The sequence below is a fragment of the Crocuta crocuta genome, unplaced genomic scaffold (assembly GCF_008692635.1).
Source record: "Crocuta crocuta isolate KB4526 unplaced genomic scaffold, BGI_CrCroc_1.0 scaffold41, whole genome shotgun sequence".
Classification (NCBI taxonomy): Eukaryota; Metazoa; Chordata; class Mammalia; order Carnivora; family Hyaenidae; genus Crocuta; species Crocuta crocuta.
Window position 1 is genome coordinate 15863589 of NW_027529428.1, and position 9570 is coordinate 15873158.

The window sequence follows — 9570 nt, forward strand, 5'->3', positions numbered from 1 at the left end:
AATACATATATATATGTGTGGATATATTTGGGTTTTTTTTTTAGTTTATTCATTTATTTTTGAGAGAGACAAAGACAGTGGGAGTGGGAGAAAAGCAGAGAGAGAGTGAGAGAGAGAATCTCAAGTAGTCGACGCACTGTCAGCGTGGAGCCTAATGTGGGACTCGAATTCATGAAACCATGAGATTATGACCTGAGCCAAAATCAAGAGTCGGCGCTTAACCAACTGAACCACCCAGGCGTCTCTGTATTTGTATTTTATATATACAGGCAGTCTTTGCTTTGCACAGTAGGATTGGACCATAAAAGTGTGCACACTGAAACCATGCAAAGGGATGTTAATAATAATGGGGAAATTTACGGCTGTTTCATTATCCTTAAAGTTTTTTTGTCAAAACATTAAAAATTATCTTACTGTTGATTATAAATGTAGAAGAAAAAAGTAGTGAAACTACTATTTATTTAGAGACACCGGAAACACATTTGGCAAGAACGTTTGCCTTGTTTTTGTCATAGAACTTGAGATATTGAGAAAGTGTCTTCTCTGTACCTGGTTAAACTCTCATAGTCCTTCACAAATACGGATCCCACTGCCAACAGTTACCCTTTGTGACCTCACCATCATGAAATAATTCCGAGAATTCCTTTAACGTGAAATGTTTTGCTGGTGTCACTGCCCCCAAAGACACCTTCATCTTTCTTCCTACAACCTCTTCTGTTGCTTCTGCATGTCAGTAGGAGACTTTGCCAAGTTCCCGTGCGTCTATCCGGAGTCTCTCCAATGGTGGCAATGTCAACATTTCTGTGGTCAGCCATTTCTCGTACACTTCCATTTCCTGAGATGTGAATTTGTCTTCCAGTGTTATCTCTAGTCCTTGCTGCACCAAATGCCCTCTCCTGATCATTCACTTCTGTAAACGGCACACGGGTCTGTAACTTGCTTTGCCGTGGGTTTGTGAACTGAATAACAAATGTGCAGCAATGATTAACAGACATCGAAGAAGTCTTAGAGGATGTTCACTGAAGATGATGTACATCTATTATTCATGTAGTGATTTGTGGGCTGAAGAGGGACCAGCGAAGTTTGTACCTTCTCCAGTGACTCACAGGTAATGTACTGTGGTAACTGAAATTGGAAGTATGTTGTGGGACTGGTGTTATTGAACTAACCCATGGCAACTGAAATTTGTTCGTATCAGAACCATCCAAAGACAGGATTGCCTGGGTGTATATATGTATGTACGTGTGTACATTTACACACTCTAAAGAAAAATGGATCATATCACGCATGCCATACGTCAGTCTTTCAACACAACGTGGCACTCATTCCATACAGTTATACACCATCATCGGAATGTAGCAGCGTTTATCTAACTTACTCTAGTCGATGGACAAATAAATTGTTCTCACTTTTTTGTGATGGCAACCAATCTTGTAACGACCATTGCTGGTCATGCAACGTTGAGTCTTTGTGTACATATACATCACAGGATGAATTTCTGGCAGTGAAATTGCTAGGTTAAAAGGAATATGCATTTTAAATATTATTAAGTATTGTTGTCCTCAAAAAGGTTACATCATGCAACGTTTTCACCTACATAATGTGAGAATTCCTGTTTCACCAGCCACGTATCATCCAGTTTTGCTGTCTTTGCCTATCTGATAACATGCCCAGGACATTTTGCACATGATTTCAGAGTAAGTTTCGGGGGCTTCTCTCTTTTCTCCAAGCCAAATTTTTTGTTTGTTTGTTTTCTGTTTAAGTATTTGGGGATGTAGATTGATTAGAACCTGCCAAAATGGGTGTGGGAGGTGGGAAACAATTCATATTTTGAAAGGGAGATCTCTTTGTAGGGACTTTCCTACGCAGTGCAAAGCATCTGGCCTTCCTGGTTTGTGCCCACTGAATGCCAGCAACACCTCTAGTCTTCGTGATAACCACATCTCCGAAGCCTAGCTGAGTGGCCTGCCTCACTGAAAACCACTGGCTTAGATATCTCAATCTTTTTACCAAGACTTAAGTCATTCATGAGCCATCCTGAACAAATGGACTGGATGCAGACAGATATCCTTTGAATAGCCACTCTGAACCTTAGACTGTGGTAGAGCATTCCTGGGTAATTTTTTTTTTTTAATTCCACAAACAGTTATTCTAGGAAAGGAGCTGGGCCTTAACTACTGAGTTGACTGCACTCAGGTGGGGGAAACAGACACATACACTATAATCTTAGGAAAGTCACAACACTGCCCTAATGAGAGTTAAAATGAGGATGTTATAAGGTGGCTCTATCTGCAAAATCTTCTGAACTAATTATTAGAAAGGACTACATAAGAATTTGGAAGATTAAAACAGAAATACAAAATGATATAAAAACACAATGGCAAACGATACTGCTTTGGACGTTGGAGGGAGAAAGGCCTTCATGGGTAGTACTTGAGTTGGATCTTTAAGGGTGAGTAAGGTTTCAAAGTGGTGGAAAGGAAGAGAAAGGGAATGCACGTAGGAGGAGAAATGTGAGCCAGGGCATGGGGTGGAAACATTCAGGACTTCTTCAGGGAACAGGTTGCTGCCCTGTGTGGTGGAAATTACGGAGTGGAGTGCAGCCAACTCAAGACAGAGCTAGGGAGGGGCGGGTGGAGACCAAATTGCTGAAATCTTTTGGGAATACGACATAGGTCTTGCAATCTGACACTAAGCAATTAGGCTACAATCCCAATAAATTACAAAATATCCTCACCATTGCTGAGGGCTAGAATTTTAAAATTTCTTAGAAAGAATTTAGTTCATGAGTATGGCTTTCTGGCCTCAATTATGGGAGATTTAGGCTCACTGTCTCTCCCAAAAGTTTAATCTTTTCTGATTACATCAGAAAAACTATGTGGTGCTCATCTGGTTTGAACAGCTGCTAATCTCTTTTGAACAAGAAGAACGGGCTGAGAACCATCTATGCGGATCTGAACAGAAGTCATCCAGGGTAGTTATTGGGGATTTAGAGCAGTGGTTCTGAATCCTGGCTGCTCAACGAAATCACCTGGGTAGCTTTTATAAACTCCTGGAGTGAGGTCCAGACAAGTGTGTGTGTTGCTTTTTTTAAATGTTTCATTTATTTCTGAAAGAGAGAGAGAGAGAGAGACAGCGTGAGCAGGGCAGGGTCAGAGAGAGAAGGAGACACAAAATCTCCTTCTGGAGCAGGCTCCAGGCTCTGAGCTAGCTGTCAGCACAGAGCCTGATGCAGGGCTCGAACCCACGAACAGTGAGATCATGACCTGAGCTGATGTCAGACGCTTAACCGACTGAGCCACCCAGGCATCCCAGACATGTGTGGTTTAAAAAAAAAAAAATCACTCCATTGCCCATTTTAATGGGCAATCAAGATAAAAAACAAAAAAACAAAAAGCCCACAGATTTAGAGAAATCATTGAACAGGAAGCCATTGAAGCCACATGGGGGGAAGAGGCAATGGGAAAGTCCTGAATGCACAGTTGCAGAATAGGCCAGGAATGTTATAGAATTCAAGAAGAGGAGACATCATTTTCTTCTATTGCTTAATCCATATTCCATTACTGTGACTATCTTATCTGAGTAAAGCACAGACCCCTCAGACCTCAAGAGAGGAAAGATAATTAGATGATTATATAGTTGGACAAGCATCTCTAGCCCCAAACTATTAGTTGTAGGGCATTGTGATCCAAGGAATGTGTAATTACCCGCCACTTAGTATCATGTTAAGCAAGTCAATCAACTTGAGGGAAAGGTGGGCGGGGAACAATGGACCGTGTTTACTACCTGATCTGCTTGATAACACAGAAAGATGGGCATGGAGGAGGACACTTGTGGGGATGAGCACTGAGTGTTATGTGGAAACTAATTTGACAATAAACTATTAAAAAAAAAAAAAAAGAAAGATGGAGTCCATCGTGCAATTACAATAATGCAGGTCCATGCAGAAGGTCTAGTTTTTACAGCCACAAAATTGCTGTTTATTTCCCCAAGCGATTTATCTTTCCCCTATTAAGAAATAGATCTTTCATTTTTATAGCACTTGCATGAATATTCATTTATCCTTAAGTGTCTTAGAAAGCATTCCAAAATGTTTAAGAAGTGTCTGCTACCAAGAGATGCGTATTTAGGCATCTGCACTGCTGATAGATTAGGAATTTTTCTGAGGCACTGAATAATGAATTCAATTTTGTCTCTATTGGCCCTGAGTTTTCATGCAAGTCCTGTCAGTAACTGCTGACTTGCAAGGCACCATGAGAGCATAAAAATTCACAGAGCGCTGATCCTTCCAGTTGATATTCATGAGAGCCTGAAATAATCCGTCAGATGGTAGAGCCAAATTCCTGTGAGCCTGCTGTCCTATGGGCCTTCTCTTCCCACGAGCAGGAAAAGGAGTCTGTCCAAAACAACTCACGTAGGGCAGGTGATGATGGGGCTAGTTGGAACTGGGAGGTGCTGTCATGATAAAAGGCAGTGACCCACAAAGCGGTGATCTTGGGAGTCCACGACAGCCCAAGGAGTCAGCAGATCGGTCTGATAGCAGTCTCAAAGCACTGATCCATTGCGCCTGATAAATGAAAGTGTGGGGGTTGTCTTTCAGCCAAAGAGACATTTCATCATTCGAGCCAAGTACACGTTTATGTGTCAGCTATGGGTGAGACGCTCAAGGGGTTTTAATGTGGGCTGGAAATGGTGGAGAGAGAGAGGGTACTCTCATTTGTTAATGACGAGCTCACTGCCTTGCCTGCAGGATTCATTCATTCATCCATTCAGTCATTCAGCAATCTTGATCTGAGAACAGTGTAAGACACAAAGATTGCCCCTCCCTTCCTTCCTTCCTCACTCCCTCCCTCCCTCACTTCCTTCTATCCATCGATCCATCCATCCATGAATATGTAAAGAGTACTTACTATGTCTTAGATGCTAGAGTGAACCAAATTTGGTGATATATTCTAACACAGGAATTTTTAACCTGGGGTCCATGAATGGCTCTACAATCCGTAGACAGACTTTGAGGGGTCAGTGGACTCGGATAGGAAAAATTACATCTTTATTTTCAGTAATCTGTAACTGCAATTTAGTGTTTGATTCCATCGTGAATGTAGGCAGCAAGCCACAGCAGGATTGAAAGTATCTGTGTCTGTCACCAACGCCAATCAAAGACATTTCTATTTCACGTTACAGTTTTTTAAATCTGTACAGTTTTTAAAATTTATTTATTTACTTTAAGAGAGAGAGCACACAAGTGAGTGCATAAGTGAAGGCAGGGCAGGGAGAGAGGGAGAGAGAGAATTCCAAGCAGGCTCTGTACTGTCAGCACAGAGTCAAATGCCAGGGCTCAAACTCATGAACCCGTGAGATATTGACCTGAGCCAAAATCTAAAATCTGACACTTGAATGGGCTGCCCAGGCACGCCTCACATTCCAGTTTTTGCAGACACCCCCAAAAAACAATTATGCTCATCACGACTTAGAAAATTATGATAGGTTTTATTATTAAATGTGTGAATGAAAAAGCACATGCAACTATATCACAAATATACATTTTAACATTTTGTTGATTCTACTTCAATGTAATTGGTTTCCTTCATAATCCTAAGTATTTACTTAATGCATTTATTTTAAAAAAAATTTTTTAATGCTTTATTTATTTCTGAGAGAGAGAGAGAGCGTGAGCAGGGGAGGGTCAGAGAGACAGGGAGACACAGATACTGAAGCAGGCTCCACGCTCTGAGCTAGCTGTAAGCACAGAGCCCAACACGGGGCTCAAACCCACAAACCATGAGATCATGACCTGAGCCGAAGTCAGACGCTTACCGACTGAGCCACCCAGGCGCCCCTATGCATTAAACATGTTCTTCTGAGAAGGGACCCAAAGGCTTCACCAGACACCAGAGCAAACTTTAGCACAAAATGGTCATGAGTCCTTGCCCTAGTGAGAGAGATAGGCCTTAAGGAAATAACTCCACCAGTATGTAATTATAAAGTGTTAAGAGCTCTAAAAAAGAAAAAAGAAAAAAAATCCCAGGCGCGTGAGATTCCAAAAAGAAGAAGACATGATCCCGTAGTAACTAGTCTAATGGGATCTACCCAGATTCTGCTTCCATCTCTCCTGTGCCAAGCCTTGTGTGGCCACTGGGGACACAGCATCTATGCCTGCTGGCTCAGCAGGAGAAGTCAGAGCCAACTTCTCACAAGGACATACACAACCGAGATGATTTCAGTTAGAGATCAGAGCCTGAAGAAAATGAACCAGGGTAACAAGAGAAAGAATGAATGCCAGGAGGTGCTGTGGGACACCAAGGGACAGGGAAGCTCCTCTGAGGAGGTGACATTCATTTCATGCTGAGACCTGGAGGAAGAATTTGACAGACAACTAGAACAAAGGCCTGAGACAGAAACAAGCAAACCTGCCATTCCCTTGAATCCAAAGACCAGTTGAATCTTAACCAGTGGTAATCCTTTCCCTTCCATGCCCTACTTTTGGAAAGAGAAATAAATCACAGGAGTCTACGGCACTCTACTTGAATGAAGACAGGTAAGTGGCTTAGAAAATGTTGGAAATATTTTCCAAAGTCAATAGTTGAGGCAAAAACACTTCTTGCAGAAAATCCAGTAATAAGAAAATCCACAGTATTTTTTTTTATTTTTATTTATTTCTAGGAGAGAGAGAGAGAGCGTGAGCAGGGGAGGGTCAGAGAGAGAGGGAGACACAGACTCTGTAACAGGCTCCAGGGTCTGAGCTGGCAGTCAGCACAGAGCCCAACACAGGGCTCGAACCCACGAACCGCGAGATCATGACCTANCATGGACCCCAATGTTCACAGCAACACTCTCGACAGTAGCCAAAACATGGAAAGAGCTTAAGTGTCCATCAACTGATAAATGGATCAAGAAGATGTGGTATATCTATACAATGGAATACTACATGGCAATGAGAAAGAATGAAATCTCAAGTGATATTTTAAAAGGGGCCTGAGGTACAGGGCCTTGAACTTGAAATCTGTTGGTACAGGCTCCAGAACCAGCCCTTGCCATTAGTTCTGTATGTGACCCTGAAGAGGTTTACCCTGTGCTATTTTGTCTCTCTGGGCCTCTGTTTCCTTGTCTGTAAAATTACTGGGTTAGAAGAGATATCCCTAAGACTTCTTGCAGCAATAAACCTCCATAAATCTCTGCCTCTCTAAACAGAACAGGTCCACTTGAACCAGGCAGAAGGTTCCTAACAGGAACGTGACCCTAACGAGTATCTTCAAACTTCCAATATGGTCTCCTGGGGGACGTGTCATCACTGTGGCAATCGTATGGGATATGTAGGCAGTCAGTAGATTTTTCTTTTTTTTCTCTTTTAATTAGAGAATTACTGATTAAAATAATATGTTGGGCATTTATATTTTTTTTATCTTCCCTATGCCATTTGACTTTAGGCTCTTTGGGGTAATTTGTACCATTTCTGCTGGAACATCTCTTAAGAACGAGCCGCTCCCCATCCCAAGAAAAGGAAGAAAAAGAGAGGAACAACATTTCCCACTTGGATTCTACGTAGTCTCATCCTATGAGAGCTCCACTGTTCTTCATTAATTCTTTTTTAAAGGATTTCCAGATAAAAGGAATTGGGGTAATCCTCTATATTTTTTTTCTCTCATTATTTACAATGTATACTAGCCCATTTAAGAGTCTGAGAAACCCCGCAGTAAAAATTCCTGGCTAGTTCTTTTCAGTTCAGAATTTCCCAAACTCAGGGCACCGGGTGGCTCAGTAGGTTGAGTGTTTGACTCTCGATTTCAGCTCAGGTCATGATCTCGTGGTTTGTGAGATCAAGCCCTCCATCAGGCTCTGTTCTGACAGTCCGGAGCCTGCTTGGGATTCTCTCTATCTCTGCCCCTCCCTTCTCTCTCTCTCTCTCAACATAAAAAACATGAAAAGAAAAAGGAATTTCCCAAACTCATTTACCTCCAGCCCTCTCTTACATAACACCTCCCAGTATTACATGGAAGGCTGGAGTACAGATCAGGGACCCAAGAAGAAAGAGCTAAATAATGAGACATTCACACTGGAATGCCCATGTGTAGTGGCCTGAGTGGTGGCCTCCAAAAGATGTGTCCACCCAAACCTCAGAATGTGACCTTATTTGGAAAAAGGGTCATAGCAGACAAATTACATTTAGGATTAGTTTGGGTTCTAAATCCACTGAATAGTGTCCTTATAAGAGACAGAAAAGGACATACAGAGTCACAGTGGAGAAGGCCATGTGAAAAAAGGCAGTGACTGGAGCCCTACTTCAACAGCCAAGGAAGCCTAGGGTCACCAGGAGCTGGAAGAGGCAGGCAGAAATTCTCCTTAGAGCCTTGTTTCTGTTGACACCTCATTTTCAGACTTCTGGCCTCCAGGATGATTACAGTTTCTGTTGTTTTAACCCACTGAGATTGTGGTAATTTGTTACAACAGTGTGAGGAAACGAATACATTATTTTTACCTCCCTTTGTCACAATCTACTAGCTGAGTCATTTGGCACAAAGTGATACCTCTGATCATCATTTTCTTCATCTTCAAAGTGAGGAAAGAATACCTACTCTATATCTCTAGAGTATTTTTGAGTCTTGAAAGGAAAAATGGACACAAGGTTGTCATTTAACTAAAGAGTTCATGGATATGAACCCAGCTGCTAGGGTTCAGACCTCAAGGAGAGATAGGACATGAAATCAGAGAACACTGATGGTCATTCCTTGAACTGTTCATGTGCTCATTCAATATATACTGCTCCAGGCATTGTCATTGGCACTAGGGATCAGAAGTGAACAAAACATAGCAAATCCCTGTCCTTGTAGAAATTACATAGACATTGAGGAAGTTAGACAATAAACACACAAGTGACACATTTACTGTGTCAGACGGTGATGGAGGGCATCTCGGGTTCTGATGCAGCCTATAGCCTCAATTCCAGGCCACCACTGACTTGACACACCTGATAGTTTCTACCAGCAAGATGGCAAGGGACAATGTGCTTGATAACAGCAATACAGTGGTGGAACCAGTACCTCCCACACATACTTTCCACCTGGAGAAGATTCTAAAAATAAATAATTTAGTGATGTTGGAGACATTTATCTTTGATAACAAAATAAGCAGGTATCAAAAGCCAGAGTGACCCAGTAACTCCACTGCTACGAGTCATATCTGCTAGGAATATATCCAAGCAATATGAAAACAAAGACCCATGCAGAACTGAAAAGATGTCTTCAAACAAAACACACACACAAATGTTCATAGTAGCATTATTAACAACAGCCGGAAGAGAGGAACTACCCAAGTGTCCACTGGCAGATGAATGGATAAACAAAATGTGGTTATCCATGTAGTGAAATATTATTCAGCCATGAAAAGGAACTGAAGTATTAATACGTTCTACAATTTGGATAAACCTTGAAAACATTATGCTAAGTTCAGAAGAGAGAACCCAGAAATGGTCCCACAAATGTATGGCCAACTAATCTTTGGCAAAGTAGGAAAGTATATCCAATACCTTCAGCAAATGGTGTTGGGAGAACTGGACAGCAACATCCAGAGGAA

At 41.8% G+C, this 9570-nt stretch overlaps 1 long non-coding RNA gene across 2 annotated transcripts; it reads left to right on the forward strand.

The window, feature by feature from the left end:
- Positions 1–678: 678 nt before the first annotated feature.
- On the forward strand, positions 679–7473 carry LOC144227639 (uncharacterized). Of its 2 annotated transcripts, none has more exons than XR_013333987.1 (3): positions 679–1108; positions 1625–1697; positions 7428–7473. It is a non-coding gene; the product is annotated as an uncharacterized LOC144227639 (long non-coding RNA). The 2 variants fall into 2 exon arrangements; XR_013333986.1 differs by lacking the exon at positions 7428–7473 and adding an exon at positions 1854–2004.
- The last annotated feature ends 2097 nt before the right edge of the window (positions 7474–9570 follow it).